General features: G+C 44.6%; 1 protein-coding gene across 1 annotated transcript in view; it reads left to right on the plus strand.

Moving 5' to 3' along the window:
• Positions 1-7243: 7243 nt before the first annotated feature.
• The window catches only part of LOC135904875 (uncharacterized), a 116543-nt gene continuing 102401 nt past the window's right edge, over positions 7244-21385 (plus strand). The window contains exon 1 of the mRNA XM_070535920.1: positions 7244-7320. The gene's annotated coding sequence lies outside the window, so the exon portion shown is untranslated. The remainder of the gene's footprint in view (positions 7321-21385) is intronic.

A 21385-nucleotide genomic window follows, 5' to 3' on the forward strand; every position in this document is an offset into this window, starting at 1 on the left:
CGGCCCCGAGATTGTAGCACACGGAAAGAAATTCAACGTGGAATGATATTTCTGCCTGAAGGCGTAACATTGTCGACAACGTACCGTCGGCGTGAAACCTTTACTGAACGTTGAGCAAAACGTGAACAAGGTGTATGCAGGAGCCAACGTTTCGACAATTGGACTTGTCTTCTTCAAGGCCTTGAAGAAGACAAGTCCACTTGTCGAATCGTTGGCTCCTGCATTCACCTTGTTCAAGTTTTGCTCATCGTCTTGAATTCCCATCTGCCGCATTCCCCGTCTTCTCTCCTTACTGAACGTAGTATCTGGAAAGGAAAATTTAAATTTCGTTTAAATTATGGGGCTTTACGTGCCAAAACCAGGATCTGATTATGAGGCACGCCGTAGTGGGAGACTCCGGAAATTTAGATCACTTGAAGTTCTTTCACGTGCATTTAAATCTAAGTACACGGGTGTTTTCGCATTTCGCCCCCATCGAAATGCGGCCTCCGGGGCCCGGATTCGATCCCGTGACCTCGTGCTTAGCAGCCCAACACCATAGCCACTAAGCAACCACGGCGGGTGCATCTGGAAAGGAGAAAAAAGACAAATGGTAACCTTTCGAGTTATTTGTGACCGTATAGACAGTAAAGCCGCACAGCACAGTGCTGTTCGTCTATATATAAGTCAGTAGCCTCGTTTACATGAATGCGACAGTAGCGTATCGCATTTTATAGTGCAACACTTTAACTATTATGATGTGTGACACATACCGGCCCGCATACCGAATTTTAAACGCCAATGCCAAGGACAGCTTCACTTCCTTTTCTCTGCACATAAAGGACTTGTTCTATTCTATACCACGAACTGATCTCCTCTTGCGTGTGGAAAACACTATTGTCGCGTAGTACTGACGGTGAAGAAGGCAGCAAAACTGTGATTGAGAAAACAATCGCTTTATTGGGCGAACGTGGGCCCTCAAAAACACGCTACACTCACAGAACAACGATAGAGGCGGACGCAGTCGGCGATCGTCAAAAACCTGATCTGCCGTTTATGTGCGCCGGCTTTTATACATGAGTCAACGAATGTTCCAGAATAATTGATGGTGCTGGCATGTCTTCCAGAAAGTTCTACGGAATTCGCGTCGCACATGCAATCAAATTACACAAGCTTCAGTGACAACAGACAGCAGATACAACCATCTATAACATTCGAGAAACTTCCGATACATGCGGGCGCGACTCGCGCTGAGCGATAACCTTTGTTAGAGGGTGAAAAGTGGTCCCCCAGAAAAGATAAAGATGTACAGGTGTGAGTATTGACACTCATGGTGTAGTGAAGCTCCATACTGATACAGGTCTTGTCTCCCGAAAATTCTTGTAACTTCTTAACTTCTATCTTTCGCCGAAATTCGTGTCTTGCTGTCGCTACCTTCATGCAAGAGAGAGAAGCGTTTGCGTAGGTTCTTGCATCGCGCCTCATTTGAACGACTTGTTTCTGGCGCACCAAGGCAGAGAAGTATGCTCTAAATTGGAGGAACTAGGACTAACCAGAACCAGTGGCTGTGGTGTTGGGCTGCAAAGCACGAGGTCGCGGAATCAAATCCCGGCCACGGCGGCCACATTTTGATAGGGCGAAATGCGAAAACATCCGTGTATTTAGATTTAGGTGCACGTCAAAGAATCCCAGGTGGTCCAAATTATTCCGGAGTTCGTCACTGCGGCGTGCCTCATAATCATATCGTGGTTTTGGCACATAAAACCCCATAATTTTAATGAATTCCCGAGGCCTCCTGTTGTAACAACTGAAGCCCTCGTTAATGGGGCTGTCAGGTTTTTGGATCTCGCCCTAACTGTTACTAGTAAATAGATGTGTTGGTGTTACAAGTCGAGAGGCAAAAAACCCATCTTTGCGTATTCATCAGCTCATTCAAAGTTGATTAAGCGAGGTATCATGAATTTGTGCTTCAAAAACTCTCTTTTGAAGTCCTGCCTGCACTTGGTTCACAGAAGTTATGAGTACTAAGTTTCACGTCTGTTAGACGCCTCTTACCCGTTGAATATATTGTGTGCTGTGGCAGGCAGCATTCTTGAGGTAATGCCGGGAATGCCATGATGTTGCGCAAAATCACCGAGGACTAAATCAATGATTCCTTTCTCTATTGTTGTTTACACTTTATATTGAGTGCATAGAAAGACAACTGCAAACATTCAATCAGACACTGATTTATCTCACATGCGTATATGGGCTTATGGGGCAGCAGAAAGTTCCTGGACTGATATATGCGGACGACATAGTACTACTAGCGGTCAATGCCAGATATTTACAGAGACTTGCGAATATGTGTGGCAACGCAGCTACAAATCGAGACCTTAGGTTCAGTACAGAAAAACCGGGAATTATAATCTTTAGTAAAGAGACGAGTAATTACATGGTATCGATTCAACAGCAAGTGACACCCATAGTCATACAATACAAATACTCGGGTGTATACATAAACGAAGGAGATACTAGATAAGAATGAAGGGGAAGTGGAATGCAGTAATGATGAAACATCACTTAAGGGGTAGAATAAATGTGAGGCGGTGGGAGAAATCTAGAAAAGAGTAATGGTGTCAGCGCTAACGTTCGCTAATACCAACTTGTGCTTGAAATTAAACTTCTTGTCTGGATTGGAAGTTAAACAAAGACGGGTAGGCTGCTGTGGTTGGCTTCGGGGGTCTACTGTAAAACCACAAATGGGCAGCGCAGGGTTAAATGGGATGGGAGTTTTCCGAAGTCAAAGCGAGGAGCAAAAATTGCTTCGGAGAAATACTCAGGAACATAGGCGAACAGAAATGTTGCCGCTAAAGTACACAGATATATGTCATAGCATGGACACAGAATGTAGGAAGAGGTAAAAACATTGGCTACCAGATACAAAGTAATTGAAAGTGTAAATAGACAACCAGAAGTCATCATAAATAGTGTTTACGAAACACAGACAATAAATTATACGCAACGGATGGAGGCAAATCAGACCATGAAGATTTAAAAGAATTGAAAAAAGGAAATTATAAAGGATAACACAAAGGGAGTGCCTTCATATTTGAAGACCAAGCTGGTTGCCTAAGGACAAAAACACATCGGATCAAATACTCTCAGCGGGACGTGGCATGTGTGCTGCAGTGAAAATCCGATGACAACTCAGCACATCCCAATGGAATGCGAAGGCATTCACCTAGCGACGCTCGTTAGGAAATGTCCACCTTCTAGAAGCGCTGCGATGTAGAGCGGATAGAAGCATTAACCAGTCAGCAGTTGAGAAAGCACGATACGTTTAGAGTACTGGTGGGAAAAAGAAAAAGCAGAGAAAGACTGATGAGACTGGATCCGTTACAGGAATAGGCAACTGTGCAAGGCAGATATAGAAGTTTTAACCAAGGTAGAAAAGCATAGGGAGATGTCGGCAAAATGCCAGACTGCTAAGCATGTATAGATTAGCTGATTAGCTCAGGCCGGCAAGGTGACTATTTGTGGTCGTCCCGTTTCAAGAACATGCAAATAATTCATCGTAATCTGCTGTCCAAAGCTCCGGCAAGCAGTTAAGCCATGCATAAAATTACGCAGGACGGCAGAAAATTAGGCGGGACACTGAAAGAAGGAAATTTGCAGCCATAATTTTGAATCAGCTATAGCGCAGGTCAGGGTTAATTAGATATCGCCGATAGAGGCCTTCGTCCTACAGGGAACATGAAAATGCGCCGATGACGCATTCCAACATCCGAAACTGGTCAGGAATTTTAACGCACTGTAGCTCTTGAGCCGCAGTTCGCTTCGTACTGCGAGGCGACATTCGCATGCTTACAGAACGGCGTCGTGAGCCGCTTGGATACCACCACCCAAGCTTCGCGTCGTACTATATGTTCAATGACTGCCTAGAAGACTAGATCAACACTGATACGATGTCGAAGTGTCGTAATCAGCGAAAAGCTGCAGATGTGGATGTTACGCAATGAAGTTTACTGTCATAATATGGGAGTATCAGTAGCCGTGGTTTCTCTCTGCATCTCCTTTTTTTAGGGCTGCGTTCATAGCTCCCTTCGTCCTTGACAGGGATCCCATGCTAAGGTAGAGCGCGTTTCGCCGTTGGCTGGTGGTCGACGACGTCGTCGACCAGCACATTATAGACGGTACCGGCAGCAGGTTGTGGTGGTATTGAGTCTACGGGTGGCATTAGAACCGCAGCTGCAACCGTGCGAAGCGCGATCATATATCATACCGATGAACGTGCGAGTGTTGGGCCACTTGCGTTGTTGCCATATATATGAACAATATGTTATGGTGCTTTTTTTCATTTTCGTAATTACTGTCGAAGTAAACACATTTAGTCGCTTTATCGTATCGTAGTGGTGGTGGTGCGGGCGACGTTGCTGAAAGCGGGGTTATACATACATACATACATACATACATACATACATACATACATACATACATACATACATACATACATACATACATACATACATACATACATACATACATACATACGTACATACATACATACATACATACATGTGTGTGTGTGTGCGCGTGTGTATGCATGCATGCATGTATGTATGTATGTATGTACAACCTGACAGACGTGGCCGGCAATTGCTCCGCCTGAGATTCTCTTTCTGCGCCAAATATGTCACCGCTGTGCCCGTAAGTCCTGTCTCTTGCAGAAATGTGGAAGGGATGCGTGAACCTTCCACTGCGATTCTTTTGATGGCGGTGCGGTAAACGGGCGAGCGAGGCAGTGCTTGTTTGGGTTGTGGCAGACGCCCGGAAAAGCAAGCCATAGAATAGGGGTGCGCAGTGATTTGGCCGTAAGAGTATAGCCTCTACTAGAGATGCATGATGTGCGATCAAGCTATCAGTTGACCGCACTTCTTTAATTTCTTGTCGTTTAATCCGAACTTTGCGTCCTCCTCGCTCTCATGCGACGCCATAACATGCGCTGCCATTTCGGTTGCACTCTTATCCCAGGGTAAAAACTTTTTGGTTAAGAAATCGCGTATGAGCAGCGCAGCTTATTGAATTCCGCCCGCTGGTGAACAGCGCATGAAGGCTTCATTTTGATATTTAGTGATAATCGTTGCACCACGCATTCGGCTATTATTAACACATACTACTCTATTTAGTTTGTCGGCTTGATTGCTGGTGGAGGCTAAATGCACTCTTAAAAGAAATAATATATTTAATGTGACAGTTCTAACGCTACATCTGTTTAATTGGTTTACTTTCTGATGATGCCGGATGTGCTAATTTCTGCCAGCATTGCACTAAATGTTCTCCGTTCGTCATAGAAGCATTTCCATGATGTATGAACATCATTTTACATTCCCTTGGCTAACAAACGACCAAATGGCTTGAGAGGTCTTATACGAAACTAAGCTCACCGATCTTGTTTAAGCCGGAATGATGTTTTGAAGCGTAATTTAATGAGAGTTCGAATAATCATTTGGGAGATGCAGAACTGTAACGGTATAAGCATTAGTATGCAGCCGGCGTTAGAGCATATATATATATATATATATATATATATATATATATATATATATATATATATATATATATATATATATATATATATATATATATATATAAACAGCAGACAGATGACTGAGGAGTCGGTTTCGCAAAGCCATTAGGCAATATTTGAATAATTAATCTAACGGGGAGCATGCCTCCGTGATTTCGCCTAGCTGGACAGAAAGACACGAAACCGCGGGGTCACGCAGATTACGAAACTAGACGCAAAGACCCCGCGCGACTCTACAACGCTCGTTATCGCTGACACGACAGCCGAATTAAGGCTAGTTTGCACTTTGGATGGCGCGCTTCTACATTTCCTATTGTTCTCAGAATACGTTTCTTTCGGCGTGCCCACACGCGTGACTCCGTGCGACGGTGTCGCGTCAACGAGGATGCCCCGTGGTGCGAAACGCTACCGCTCCCCGGGGGCATATCACGCGACCGTACGACGAGCAGCTCGATTCATTAGCAAAGCGCGTGCCGTACGAACTGCGCTGCACCTGCATACGCAAAGGACAAAGAAACGCAGGAGCAAACACAACGAGAACGCGCAGGGATGACCAAGGAGAGATAGAGGGAAACCGCGCGAGAGACAAAAGAAAAAAAAAACGAGGGCAGAAAGTGGGAGAGGGGTGCAGCGATAGTAGGCAAGAGGAGGAATAGGCTGGTCGGGCTGGTCGTCGTGGAAACCACGAACAACATATATAGGCGCACTCTTCCCTTCGCTTCCACGCGTTTCCCTTTCCCTCGCCTCATTCACCCCTTATTACCCCTTTCGTTTCGCTCCTCTTCGTATTTTCCTTCGCTCCCGACATGCTTCCCTCCATCCCAACTTTTCTTTTTCTTTCTCCTTCGCTGTCGTTCGCTGCGCGATCCAGTTTCCCCGGCGCTTTCGTCTTTATTTCATTGCGCTTCCCCGTTTCCCCTGCCTACCCCCGCCCCCCTTCCTTTTATTTCTGTATTCCTTTCCTCGTCCGCCGTTCTTGCGGGTAGCGGCGGCGGTGGCGGCGTTGGCTATCGACAAGAGAAACGAGCCCCTCCCCGAAGTTTTTCTTTCACCTGGACATTTCGGCACGTACGGCGTTGATGGACGCACCGCAACACGCTCGAGGCGAGCGTTAATGACGAGCCACTCCCGCGGAGGACATCATCATCAGTCCAGATCTCAGCGCTTTGAGTCCGAGCCGCATTGTGCGGAGTCATGCACGTAGCATACGCGCAGTTAATCAAGTCGCGCAAGGTGTCTCTGTTTGCTTTCGCCTTCCTACGATAACTCCGAACGCATACCGGTCGATGTTCTTCGACGGGCCTACCGAGAAGTTCCAAGTGTAGTGGCGTATAGCCACGTCAAAACATGACTCCGCTGTAACGCTGCGGCGAGAGTTGCGTCGATGGCCCGGTTCTGAAGGGAGGCCGCCGCTTAATTGTAACTCGCGGATCTTCCACAAGCCGGGATGAAAGAGGACGTCCGAGTCAACAACCGGAGGAAGCACATCTAGAGCGAGTCGGGTCGGTTCGGCGCACGATCAAGAAGTTGCTGGAATCCACTGTGCAGTGATGTCACCAGAGCGGACGTCTCGGATTTAGCGAAAACCGCGGCTAACGCGCGTCGTGCTTGCAGCGGCGACTTCAATGCTTCGTGATTCACCGATGCTCGCGAAGAGGAGGCGTTCTGTGGATGTTCACGAACAGCGGATGCAGTAACGCTCAGTCACTGAAGATGCGGGACGCTTCGGACGCGTCGCCGCGACTACTGGATGCACTGTCGAGCACGCTAAGGTGAGTCCGAACAAACATTACCACGTGTATATATACAGAAGAGTACACGGCGCGGTTTTGTTGTATACGGATCTCACGAGGGTTTTCTTACGCTCAGCCCATTCCTTGAGTGAATCAAAGCAGGGGCTCGACATGGCTCGGTGTAATGAAATGATTCCTTTTGCACGATTCTACTTTTTCTTAGCATTCAGCGCTTGCGACCGGCTGATCCTGGCAGTATAGCGCTTACCGTATGAGCGGAGAGCCGGTCGGGCCAGTAAAGAAAAGGGAAGTGGAAAAACTGAAAAAAAAAGAATTTGGATAGAATAATAGAATCGTTACACTATCCCGGCCTCGACTGAGATGTACGTAGGCGGCGAGAAGGGTTCCAATGGCTAAAAAATTTCGCTTCTAAAGTACTAGCAATGACAGGCCTGTAGTGGAGAAAATGCTTTCAGCTTTCTTCGTGTAACGGAGCGCCGATCTGCTACAAGTTTCCAGGGCGACGCGGAGATTGCAAGCTCACAGCAACAAAAAATGAATGAGCAATGTTCAACTTATGTGGACTCGAGCTATAAGCATGAGCTGACAGTTAGTACGCGTAACGACAAGGCAATTTTATCACTGCCTATTATTATTATTTTTTTCTCGTGTGTGTTTGTGTTCTCGACATCTGCTCGCTTGCAACACGTAAGGTGCGTGGCTATACTTCCTTGCCTCCTAATCTTCAAAAGCGGAACATATTTAACAAATAAGAAAAGAGACAGTTGACTTCATTGATAAACTTCGGCTGCGAATTCATTCACTGCGACAGCAGCAAGTATTCTCGAACATCGAACACCACAATCTTGTTTTTGCTTGCCTGCATTTTCTTCAGACTTATAGATGCGTTCGAATACTACGGATGAATGGACAAGGAGCCAAATTATACAGGTTTGTCGGGCAAAGGATTGGGGGTGCTACACGGTATAGTAGAGGACTGTATCGTCGACAGTGCCTGGCATCGTTTTTCTTCCTGTGTTTTCATAGAGAAACGAATAACATAATTTCCAGACTTCGAAAGTTGGACACGAGTTTTGTTTTTTATAACCGTGCACTACCATAACTTATAGACGGCTTAACGAAGCTAACTTGGCCAATCGCTTGAGTATGCAGCTTGGTGGGCGTTCGCAAAGTGCTTGCGTGCGTGCATCTGTGTGTGTGCGTGTGGAGGTAAGGCTGCACAAGCGGGGACTGACATTGAAGTAAGAGTGATTCCGAAGTAAATACTACCTTTGATGGCACACGCACAGAACTTATGTAGTTATGTGGCGTGATATGTAATTATATATGCATGCCAACTTGCAAACTTAAAATAAGATAAGAAAAAAAGAAGCCTGGCGGGGGGGGGGGAGATGGGACGGAACGGATTACGACAACGATGAAAGAAAAAAAGTTGCTCGAATTTTGTTGACCATAGCAACGTCTGAAACAGCTCTGGATGACTTTCAGTGCAGTTATTAGATCTCTCCGTGCTCGTACTGTGACCGAAGAGTCCGCGCGTGTAGTTAAGGAACGCGTACTACAGCCCCGTTACGGTCTCGCATACGTGTTTATTCAGCGTACAAGGTGAGCGAAAGAAAGGCTTAAATGACCACAAAAACGTTAGCAACCACTTTGAATGGCTGCCAGTACAGTTATCAGACCTGTCGTCGCTCTTACTGTGTGCTGAGCCTGCGCGTGCGCGCGTGCATATCAGGAACACATACTACGTATCGTAACAGAGGCCCCTTTCGACGTTTAATATGCTTCACTGCATTACAGTCTTGTAATGTGACGAAGCGGATCGACGTGTACCACCCATTCTGCAACGCATATTAGACCTTTGCCTGACGCGCACTCCTCAACGCATATCTCCGCCTGAAGCCCACTAAGGTAACCCTACACTACCTGCACATAAATGGCTTCGATTTAAATCTAACTTCGGCTAGATACTTAGGTCACGACAATTACGATGCTTGCTTCATTACGCTTCGTTTAAGTAAGAGTCTGCCGGGATCCGGTAGTTGAACAGGCACTTGTAGGTTGAAGACACACGTACGAAAAAGAAAAAAAAAATCACCGCCCTAGCACTCCGCACAGTTGGTTGACCAGCGAAGCTGAAACGTGTGGCCCCAGTGTTTATCACTGGGTTAATCCCGACGGTTCACTAAACCAAGGCTCGGTAGGCTGCCGGATCCTCGGTATGCAGTTGCTGCTTGCGCACTCCTGCACGAGCCTGTTCTTGTGCCCGGATGAGTTTTCGGTACACAGGCTATAGACGGACGGACGAATAGGGTTAGCCATATACAGCTTGGCTGTAATAAATGATGCTTGATATAAAAAGTGATATAAAAAGCGATATATATATATATATATATATATATATATATATATATATATATATATATATATATATATATATATATATATATATATATATATATATATATATATAAAGTTGGCAGGGCAGCTGGAGTAGTTTTTGGGTGACTTATGATCATCACCATGCAATCGGGAGGTTTGATGGAAATTCGAGTCTCCGGAAAAATCAGGAGTCTCCGAAATAGAGGAGAGTTGGTATGCATGTTATGTACACACAGTTGAATTATTTAGTCCACTCGTTTGCAAAACTGCGAAATTGTTTCTTTTCCTGTTTCTTACACTTTTTCGGTACTTTTACTTGTTTACAAGACAGTGCACGTTCGTACACGTTCTTTCACGTTCTTGTATTTTGTTTTGTTAATTCCCGAACCACGTGTGGCGAACTTTTCATATTGTTTGACTCTACTGAGTGATTATGGGCTCTTATTACACTATCATTTATTATCTGTCATGCGACGAAGAGTGCAGGCGATGCTTATAAACGGGCCAACATGTCCCGTACAACCATACAGATAAAGAAAGAAAAACAAATAACAAAAGACGCATGTCGCAACACTCCGCATATTGCTGTCAACTTGTCGAATTGTGCGGCAAGCGAATGATCGAGGGAACGCCTTCGTTGCATCGAGCTTCACCCTTTGCCAGCTGCCGGTTAGGCTGGAGACCACAATCGTAGCTGCAACTAAATAAAATGGAAATAGAGCTGTTCCTAAAACTGTTGATAGCCGAGGATCAGCTAAGGGAGAGCGTTAGACAACATCGTTCATTATTCGCAACCGAATAAGGGCTAAATGTCGTTTTGTTCAGCCCGGATTGACTGTACGTTACGTCGTCTCCGAGTCTGGATGGCATGAAAGACACGTAAAGAATATACCTTGAACGTCTATATGCATGGCTTACGCAACTAACGCAAACCCTGTACGAGAATGCACTGGAACAAACTCCTGTTCGGCCAACAAGTTACAAAAGCTAAGTGCAACGTGCTTCGACCCAAAGAAAGTCTTCCGGGCTTGAGCGAACGCGTGCTCTGTCCATGGGACAGTGATCGAAAGCACGTCAGCCAGGCTTTCTTTCATTCATTGTGCTTATTCGCACGCAATGCTCTGAAAGCCGTTCACTGCACTGTTAAAAGGCGATGGGTGGGCAATTCTCATTTTGCCTGTTACTGCAACAGTCGTTAGTGCTCCGACTTGCCTAATAACTATCACGATCTATATCCGAGTATGCTACTGGTCGCGTGACAAGAAGACAAAAAAATAATCGTAAAGGGCAGACCTGTACATTACTACCAACGTCGACAGGTAGTCAATGCTGTGTTAGAGCCTTAAAAAAACATGTTAAGAAATAGTTAATCGATTCAAGTTGGAAAGGAGGTTTTTAGAAACTTTGGGCGCAGATTTTTCCTGTTCTTTACAGAGGCTGCACTGAAGGAACGTTAGTGTAACAGCGCTTGAAATGCGCAAATGCGTGTATCTGAATCGATTTGACAGACCCTGAATCGATTTGATAGAATATTTTAGAATAATGTAATAATATTAATGAAGCCTTGCTTCTTGATCAATGACAACGACGCACCAGCCTATCAAAGAACACAACGCCCCAGTGTCACAGCCGGCAAGCCTATGTGCAGCGTTATAGATGCGTGGCCGCGCTGTTAAACGTTGAGCCATATTGCAACCTTCGATGACTAAACAGACGAATACGCAGAGCTTTTGCCGAGTGCATCCCGTATATGGAATCAATCGACGAGTAGAACGCGATCCCACTTCTTTTGCATAAAGGCAACGCGAGAACACGTGAATCAAGCCCCATCGCGAAGGAGTCACAATGATAAGTCAACCCACATGAGCCGCTATATACAGGATGTCCTTTTTTTAAAATATGCGAATAGCATTATTTGCCGACTTCGGCCGCTTTAAGCCTACCTATCTATCTATCTGGCTTCTTACACCGGCCCAGTGGGCCAAGTGGTCTATTTACTTAGGCCACTAAGTTTGTGCTCCTGGTCGTGATACCATTGTGGTCGTTCCATCGTTGTCATTCCAGCTTCGGGATTTTACGCTCGTCATACCGTTGTCGTCACACCTTCCACTCCAGCTTAGTGGCCGAGAGAGAGAGAAGTCATAAGGGAGAGGCAAGGAGGTTAACCGGGCTGAGCCTGGTAGTCTACCCTGCACTGGGGAATGGGGAATGGGAATTGAAAAAGGAGAAGGAAAGCAGAAGTTCACAGTTTGCACTGTTAAGCACACAAGCGTTCATCGCTCAGTCAGTGGTCGGCTTATCTAATAGCTTGGGCCCCTAAGTATGGGCTCGTGGTCATGGCACCGCCGTCGACGTTGTATCGTCGTCATTCATGTTCTGTCATCTGACTCTCGTCACGCCGTCTTAGTCACGCCGTCATCATCATGCATTCGTTGTCGGACCACCGTCGTGACGTCATCATGGCCATTCAATCGTCATCATCTCGTCAATTGTCGATTCTCGCCATGCTGTCGTCGTCGCTACTTCTACTCCGACCCAGTGGTCTAAGTTGTCCATTAGCTTGGACCACTAGGTATGTGTTCGTGATAAAGTCGTGCACGTAACATCGTCGTTGTTCTAGCTTCGACTTCCGACTCTGTCGTGCGGTCGTCATTACGCTATCGTCGTCACGCAGTCGTCGTCATGCCGTCGTTTTATCGTTTTCAACACTTCTGTAACGACATGTCATCATGGTCACACCGCCTTCGTCCTTCCTACAACGTCAATCTTATTCGTCATTGTATTGTAATTACACGTGCTGTCATTATTCAGCCATGATTATGCCACCTTTGTCATGCCGTCATGGCAGGTTTCGTGATAAACACATATTCACGCCCTTGTCATCATACGCTCGTTGTCATCCCATTGTCCTTATGCCGTTGTCATACTATCATTGTCATACAGTCGTCGCCGTGCATTCGTTGTCATACATTGGGATACCGTCGCGGTCCTTCCCTCGTCATCGCTGTAACTTTGATATCCAACTCTTGTTACCCAGTCGCCGTGAGCCATCGTCGTCACACAGTCGTCTTCGTACACTTGTCGTACCATCGTCGTGACGCTGCCGTTTCACCACCGTCTTCCCTTCAGTAACTTAATCCCATTGTCGTCCTGCCGTTCTCTTTATACCACCTTCGTCTATCCGTCGATGTAATTCACTATTCGTCATTCTGCCATAATCATGACGGCGTCATTCAATCGTGATTGCCATCTTCGTTGTTGCGTCGTCGTCAGACTGACGCTATCATGTATCTTCTGTTGTCATACTGTCGGGATCATGCCATTGTCGTCATTCCAGCTTCTTCCATCCGGTTGTCGGCATACCATCGTCGTCACGCCATCTTCATCTTACAGTCGTCATGATATCACTGTACTAACGTCGTCATCGCCGCGTTGTAGTCATTTTACCATCGTCATAGCTTAAAAATCGACATCTCATTGTCGTTATCCCTTTTCGTCATTGTCGTCGTCCCGCCCGTATATACAAAAAGGTCACTCGCTATAGAATTGTTCTTAAGAACAACTTTGAGCCAATTCTGATGCTGGACGCATTACTACGTAAGTTTATTAGGTGATGACTGCGTTAGTACAACCTCGGTGCGCTTACTTGAAAAAGAATTTGAATTTCTAAGTCGGTCCCGATAGAAACGTTTCTTGTCTTTCCATGCTATGTGATTAGCGATGATGCAATTGCGCATGCTCTGCTGGCCTTGCTGGGACTACACCGATTCTAATAAACCTCAGTTGATAGTCCAGTCGTTGTGGTGTGAACCTCTCCTCTTGTCCTTTGTGTTTTTGACTGGTTTTTTCGTTCATGGACGCATTATTAGCGAAGGCGGCCACCCAATAGGAAGAAGCGCGAACGAAAGCTCTTACGCTGTAGAATGGCTCGTAAGAGCGAATTCCAGAACTTACGAACGAAAAGCTTTACGAATTTGGGCTCTTTGCCATTGGCCGGATGCTTTTGCTAATAATATGTCCAGCATCAGGATTGCCTGGAATTTGCTCTTACGAACAATTCCACAGCGTAAGAGCTTTTTATGAATACTTGCCCAGTTCAGATTGATGCTCATGATCAGATGCCAAACGCATAGATGTCATGGGGACAACGCCGATGTTTGATCCTTGTCGGCGAAAAAAAGAATTCAAATAATTCAGAAAATATACGGAACTACCAGAAGTTGCCACGAGCTTCATCTGCAGCCTTTCTTCTCACGCATAAATACATTTAGATCTACCTTTTATCACAGAACAATTAACCTTTGGCATGTGTTACCTGCTAATGTGCGTTCTCTTACCATAAACGATTTTATTTCTGCAGGCCATCAACATTTGTGTTGATGGTCTCTCTCCGCCAATATTCTATTGCAAGCAATCCTGCTATATCCCTTGCAAGAATGCAGTACGTGAAATAAATAAATAACTGAAATAAGATATCAGTAAGTACACACATCAATTGCAGCATGCGCATCTTGCGCGAGACGCTCTTGATCCGATTACACCCTTCGTTTCGATTGAGTACTTTGTCCCCAGCTTTGTAGAAGGCATCGACATCTTTCACTTCTTAACCGTCTTCTTTCTGGATGCCTCGGATACTAGCGGGCATGGTCCCCCAATAAAGGTTATGTTTGCATAGCATACAAAACTGGGCCCGTATTCATACACACAAAAAGAGTAATTACGGTAGAGAGAGGGATAGAGAAAGAGGTAGAATTGTTCGTAAGAGCATCTGTCAGGCAATCGTAATGTCGAAGGCATTATTAGCAGACGCGGCCAGTCGACGGCGAGAAGCACTTACGAAAGAAAAGGTTTTGTTTAGTTCGCTGAGTTTCCACGAGTAATGGTGCTAAACTGGCCCGCCTTAGGCCTAATTTGTATAGCGACATGGTGACTGCAGTGATAGCGAGAACATCATAAACGCTTTTGGCACGCAAAGTAATTTCACATTCATTTACTTTGTTCATTCTTTGAAAGCTGTGGCTTGAATTTGTCTGACAATGCTCTACATCGTAACATATGATATCCTGTTGTAGTGTGCCACGAACAGGGAACGACAAACTGGAGGCACTATATAGACCGATGAAAGCCTTGAAATTCTTCAAAACAGGTACAACGGGGTTTCGTCGTTGTGAAATAGTGTCGTCAGTAAACAGGAAACAGGGCCTGTAAACACTATTTGTAGTACCCTTTTGCTTTAAGGCCGGCAGTCCAGCAAGAAACATTACAATTTACTCCTTTCAGCCCGAGTGACAGACCTTGCTGCTTTAATGATCTGAAAGGACAAAGAATACACAAATAAGCCGAAAAACGCATCCATATACCGAATTATAGAAAGATGTTTAGCAAGTGATCATCTGGACACATCGCTTTCTAGGCGCAGAACATTTCATGTCGGCGAGTAATTCAACACTCGTAGTATTCCTTGTACGGACATAGAAATACCTCTAAACGACGTTATCAAATGCCTCTGACATGAGGGACAGCACCTGAGGAATATCGTCCCGGAATTTTTTTTCAATAGCGTTGTGCAATAGCGAAGCTGCGAAAAAAAAAAAACTTTGCATCTCTGTTTATTTGTTGCTTTTATAGTTGTATGATGATGATGATGATGATGATGATGGCATATACTATCATTAGGGTATAGGCCAAGAACTGGGGCAGCAGGAGGAAATGTAACACAAGGAAGTATACTCTAAGGCCAGAAAGAAATGCGCGAAGGGAAAAAAGAAACAATAATAATACACAGCTGAGTAGTCAGACTTGCCGAAACAAGATTATTAAATATATATTAAGATGTGAGATACAGAAGACAGCTTTAAAAAAATAAGAAACCAATAATAAAGTTTCAATGAAACTAGCAGTGAATAGAGCGGGAAGAAAAAAATCTAAAGAGCATAGAAATTAATACTGGAAGACATGGAGCATTGCCTTGGAAGGCAATGCTCTGGTCATAATTCTTTTTTTTTCTTCTTACTTTTCTTTCTTTCACTCATTTGTACACGGTGGCAGTATCAGCGGGCTGGTAATCTTTTACAGCGTTCAAAAAGTGCCGCAGGGCACTTTTGAACGCTGTAAAAGATTTAAAGTTCATTTAAAGTTCTTGCAGGTTTCACTATAATTTTAAAGTTCATTGCAGGTTTCACTATAATTTAATATGAGGAGCACTAGGAAAGCACGAGTTGTTTTCTCGATAGTTTGATGCAGCTTCAACTGTCTGGCGCCTTGGCACACGCTAAATCCTCGAAATTTGACCTCCTTTAGGGACATTGACTCCTCGATTACTCAAGCTCGCAATTCCATGACAGGGGAAATGCACTTATCTGGATTGCTTTACGCGGTGAAAAGAAAAGTAGCGAGCGCTTCCGAACGTGCAAGGCAACTCAATGGAGCTAGTGCAGACCATTTCAAGAACTGCATAGCAGCTCTGAGTGGTCGCCTTTAATGTCCCACATTGCTCTTAGTAATTCTCTAGGATATCCTCGCTATATGAATCGCCCCCGTGACGGCGTCCTGATCTTCACTTGCTGCCGTGCCCTGCGGCAAAATATTTATGATCCTGATGCTAATCCTTATGCCGGACATATGAATATGGAACGCTGCTGGTCAATGGCACTGCACTCAAAGAATAGTTAAGCACGAAAAAAAAAAAAATATGGGTGGGCTGTATTGGTGACACAGTCGGAATGGAGTACGCGAAACGTCTTGTGCGTGATGTTGAGGCTGTATGGGCACTAGGATAGAAATAAATGACGTAAACAAATACACAAGTTACATTTATTCGCGCATTAGAAGATTTACATGGCCCACTTAGGCTACGGCAAGTGAGGGTGTTGCTACGTTCTGATTTTGAAATCGTGCTCGCCTATTATTCGTAGTGGGCCCGTTGGTTTCGCAGAGGATAATTGGGCACTATACAGTACTGAAATGATTTTCCTTTCTGGAGGCGCCCGAGACTGCCCCGAGCAGCGGAAGCCCGCCACATTCATAGATGGTTGGGGTTCCTGTGCTCACCTCATTCTACTGTGCTTGCGCTCCCTATGGAGCCAGATACCTGCTGCTGTAGTCAAAGGGGTTGGACATCTTTGTGTCTTGTTGCCCGAGTTCTCTGCACGTCATGCTGGACCCTACGTGTTAAACGCAGAGCGCCCTAGTCGAGCAGGTGTGACATTTCTGCAACAAATTGCTTACTTGTGAGCCTTATAACTCCTGATGAGCAAAAGTTTGAATTTGATGAATTATACCTACAAGGGCTGGCTGAACTCGCTCAAACGCAACTCCTGTTCGGATCAACAAACGCATTACGAAGCCACATGCGTCTCTGAACGCCGAGCAAGAGGCTAAATTTAGCTCCAATTGTGTCATGCGTGGCCCGAAAACCACGCCACCCATGCCCGCAAAACATGCATGCAAGACTGAGTAATGGCTTCTTTTGTCCACATAACGATACCAAAGTAAGGCGCGTGGGTAATACCATTGCTGAGATATAAGAGATAATAGTACTACATGTTTTTGTTACAAGCGGTTTTTGACAAGCGACCTCTTAGACATATCTTAAAGACGTTGCGCATCAAGACTTTGCAAAATTGGCCCCTGACCCCTACGGGCACTTATATGTTCGCAGTAGCATGCCTGTCGATACGACTGAAGTGCTCACTGACGTTCACAAGCGCACACGCCAGAACGTTTCTGTAAACTTTTATCGATTCCTATAAACACATCCTTGGGGATTGGGCTGAATTACCGAGAAGCTCGAGCAACAAAGCTTTAAATTTCGTATTGAGGGGCTGGAATCACAAAGCCGTTCATTCGCAATTGATGTTTGCCTATGGCCAGCTACCTTCGCCAATAATGTATGTGACTGCACAATCTGCTGGCATCTGCGCTTATAAAGAGCTATAGCATTCTGGCGCGTTATTGAGCGAATAATTTATCTGCTTTCTCCCTTTTACACATCGCTACTTTGTTCCCTTCGTTGCAAACGTAGTCGCAATCGTTGATGTATAATTTATCAAGTACAAGTACACAGTTCTCGGGCCCTATAACGTAAGACTTTTCCAGTTGGTTTTTATTCCAATCTACTGACGACAAATTCACGTAACCAGAGACGCAAGCATTGGGCGGTAACCTGCGGCGCTGTTTGAAAAGCCCAATCAAACGCGCTCCTCGTTTATAGGAGGTCAATTTTTCTTTTTCTTTTTTTTTGCTTTCAAAGTGTTAATGCAAAATGTTAATGCAAAGTGTTTATGCATTACCAACATTGAGCAGATTTCCTTATCCAATTGCTTGGCAAGAAGCGGGGAGCACGCTCAAGTGGAGAGGGTTTCGATGGGGCTGGACCATTACAGTGAAATTAGCTAACCGGTTGAAGAGGGTGGCGCCGGCGCCTGTGATTGGTCGGCTTCCTCTTACTTAGCTTGCTGTGGCCGGTCGAAAATTGAGGTGGTGTGCAACTAAATGTTAAAAATGCCGCCAGAATGAATCCTCAGCAAAGAGAAGTAGGCAAAGTGATGTCGCATAAGCGCCGAAAGTACTCGATAACGCCATACTGCCCTGGAAAAATGTTTATTATACGCAAATAAGAAAATATTATACGCCAGAGCAAACGGCGGGCAGCCATTTTCTATTGCTTTCGGAACAGGGCAGTCACTGGCTATTAAAAAAAAAAGAAACGGCTTGGTACGACATATTAATGCGCCTTTAACGCGTACACGTCATCTTGACGCTATGAGTTTTTGCGGTTTTGTGACGTCGCGTGACAGAAAAGCGAAGTGGGCGTAGCCCCACAACGTTTGATTAATGGCAGAATATTATGGCGAAAAAGGCGTTGAATGAAAAATAATTATTTTTCTTCCGTTCTTTCTAATCATGCATAATCAGTGTGCACACGTCACATCAGCTTTTTCTCGTGGATTTCGTGACGTCGCGTGAGACACAGGCGAAGTGGGGGGGGGGGGGTACGAACATTTTTGGATCAATCATGGAGGGGTGATTGCAGAAGTGGAATATAAATGTTTGGAATAACTATACGTTATAGCTTCCCTTGTTTATTTTCATGGTCCTGTTTAGCACTATTCCGGAGTGCGTACTTCTTGCACGGTGTTTCAGTTATTTGTTTTGCATGTGAGAACTTTTCGCTGGTAGATACGCTCATACTTCATAGTTTCTTCCTTAAAATATTGCCCCAATATTGTATTCCTAAACCCACATATTTAGGAATGCCTTTTCTGTAATACCAAGTAGTTTGATTTAGTTTAGGGAGGTATCTTTTCTTTTCAGTGTGAAGATACGGTGGAGTCGCACGTGCTCGTCCACACAGACGCGCACACACACGGCGCGCGCACGAACGCGAGCAGATGCAAATGAGTAAAAGCGTGATTTCGTACAGCATGACCACTACACATTTCGTTTTATGTTTAATTGCGCTTTTATATAGTCTTATTTAGGGGGTTATTCGCTGCTTTCTTTTTTTCTTACTGGTTCGATGAAAGGAGAGCACAAGACAGATAGAGCATTTTTTCATAAAAACTTATTTAGTTTTCTCCCATCTGTTATAGTAAACTTTGAGGGCGCCTTAGAGGTGAGCACGTGGTTCATAATTAAAATATTTAGGCCACCAATAAAGCGCGAAATTAAAAAAATAATAAAAGAAAAAAGAGAACATCAGTGGTTGGAGAGAAATTGTTGCAACTTTGTGTACTAGGCCTCCACTTGCAAATTAAGCGGCCTGTTGTTAGAACACAGCAGGTGTTAGACTTAATATCACAACAGATATAGAATATTCCCTGAATGTTTAATCACTGTCACAATTCTATGTAAGTCCACTGCAGGTTCACAACCGTCCTTACCGATTTTCAGTTAAGTATGCCCTACGCAGCTGAGGCCACCACATTTCTGAGCGTTTCGTAATCACATCATGCCACCTAAGAACTTGCTACTCTCGAATAGATTTCTGTTTCTTAAGAGCCATCCTGAGGTTCTTAAGAACATGGCTCATCGGCTATACCTTTTAACATGTTTAGTAGTAGTAATGTGCTAAAGCTTGAAAGAACTTATTCTTTTTCTAAGTAAAGAAAAAGAAAAAAAAACGTCAGGTTAGGTACTCGATTCATCGGCAGCAAAGTTGTTATTCTTTGCGAAGATTCTGCTTAAATATCTGTATGAATGATTAGCTAAACTTCATGAATAATTAGCTTAACCCTGCTGAAGGTCTTCTAAATATACTGTGAAATGTATTGATGATGAGTAGAATACAATACAATGAGGAGGCATTTTTAAGTTACGAAAGTATAAATTAACATGATAACGCAACTGAAAGTGGCTTAAATCTTCATTTAAGCCTTGTGAAAGCAACAACAGTAGCGAACCTTGTGAGTTGGTATTGAATAATTTTAGAAATGGCATGTAAAATGAGGGATTTCCCAAATAAACGTGACTGGCCACATGTGTCGACGGACACATCGCACATGTCCTATTATACTACTTCGCTTTATTCCCTTTCTTAAGTGCCATTTATGCAATTAAAATATTTGCAAACTTTTGTAGTCTGGAATTCGTTTGCATACGCTATATAGTTTTAATTGAATGCTTTTAAAGAAGCTTTCTACTTTGCAATGTGAGAACTACGAGAAGAGATGTACGAACGAAAATTTCAGCGTAACTAACACTTTTGAATAAGACCACCGCGAACAAATATTTTTGTTTTCATTTCCGCACCAAGAAACACCCCTCCATATTACGGTTAGATCAAAAATAAGGAGAACATTATCAGTAAAATAACCCCCGCAGGTATATGCGTGTAAACCTATTCCTTGAATAACAATCTCTCGAATAGTTTTGTAATGTTAGACAATAACAATACGACGTGAGAGGGCAAGACAGCCTTCACAACCTGAACACCAGCCACTTCCTGTTGAGAGCAGCATTCTGGGCAAGTTGGTAATCCATTGCTTAAAAGATATTGCGCGACATAAAAAACGACACGGACGTGAAAGAAGACGACACACCAAGCGCAAACTTTCAACTAAGTTTATTGTGCCACTGCGTCATTTTATACATGGCATGCACGTAGATCGCGCATGCGCTTACACGGAAATGAAGTGCGAAATCATGTAACATGGTTACGTGTCGTGTGATGCCGCGTCCAAGTAACGTAATTCCTTTTCTGTGAGAGCTAGAGACGGGAAGCTGACACACGCATCACCTAATTTTGCGATCATCTGTGCTTCAGATATCTCACGGATGAGCTGCGTGCTGCCACGGGAAACAATCGTACATTGATCCTCAAGAGGTTTGCACCCATGATCGCGACAGTGGATCGCCAAGAAACCGCCAGAGCCGTTTTTAACATTGTTGCTGTGCTCACGGAGCCGATCATTGAGGCAACGCCCAGTTTGTCCTATGTATTTCTTGCCACATGAAAGCGGAAGGCTGTACACCACCCGGTGTACACACTCGACAAACTTTTTTCGGTGATGCTTTCTGCATTTATCGGAAGGGACGGCATTTGGATCCGTCAGCCTGCAAAGCCTGCCGAGCTTGTCGGGAGCAGAAAAAACAACTCTTACATTCGCTCTTTGGGCAATCTTTTTCAAGTTGTGGGAAATCCCGTGCATGTAGGGTATGACACTAACTTTAGGGCGTGTGCCAGGAGGGGCATCGGCAA

The sequence above is a fragment of the Dermacentor albipictus genome, chromosome 3, assembly GCF_038994185.2.
Source record: "Dermacentor albipictus isolate Rhodes 1998 colony chromosome 3, USDA_Dalb.pri_finalv2, whole genome shotgun sequence".
NCBI lineage: Eukaryota > Metazoa > Arthropoda > Arachnida > Ixodida > Ixodidae > Dermacentor > Dermacentor albipictus.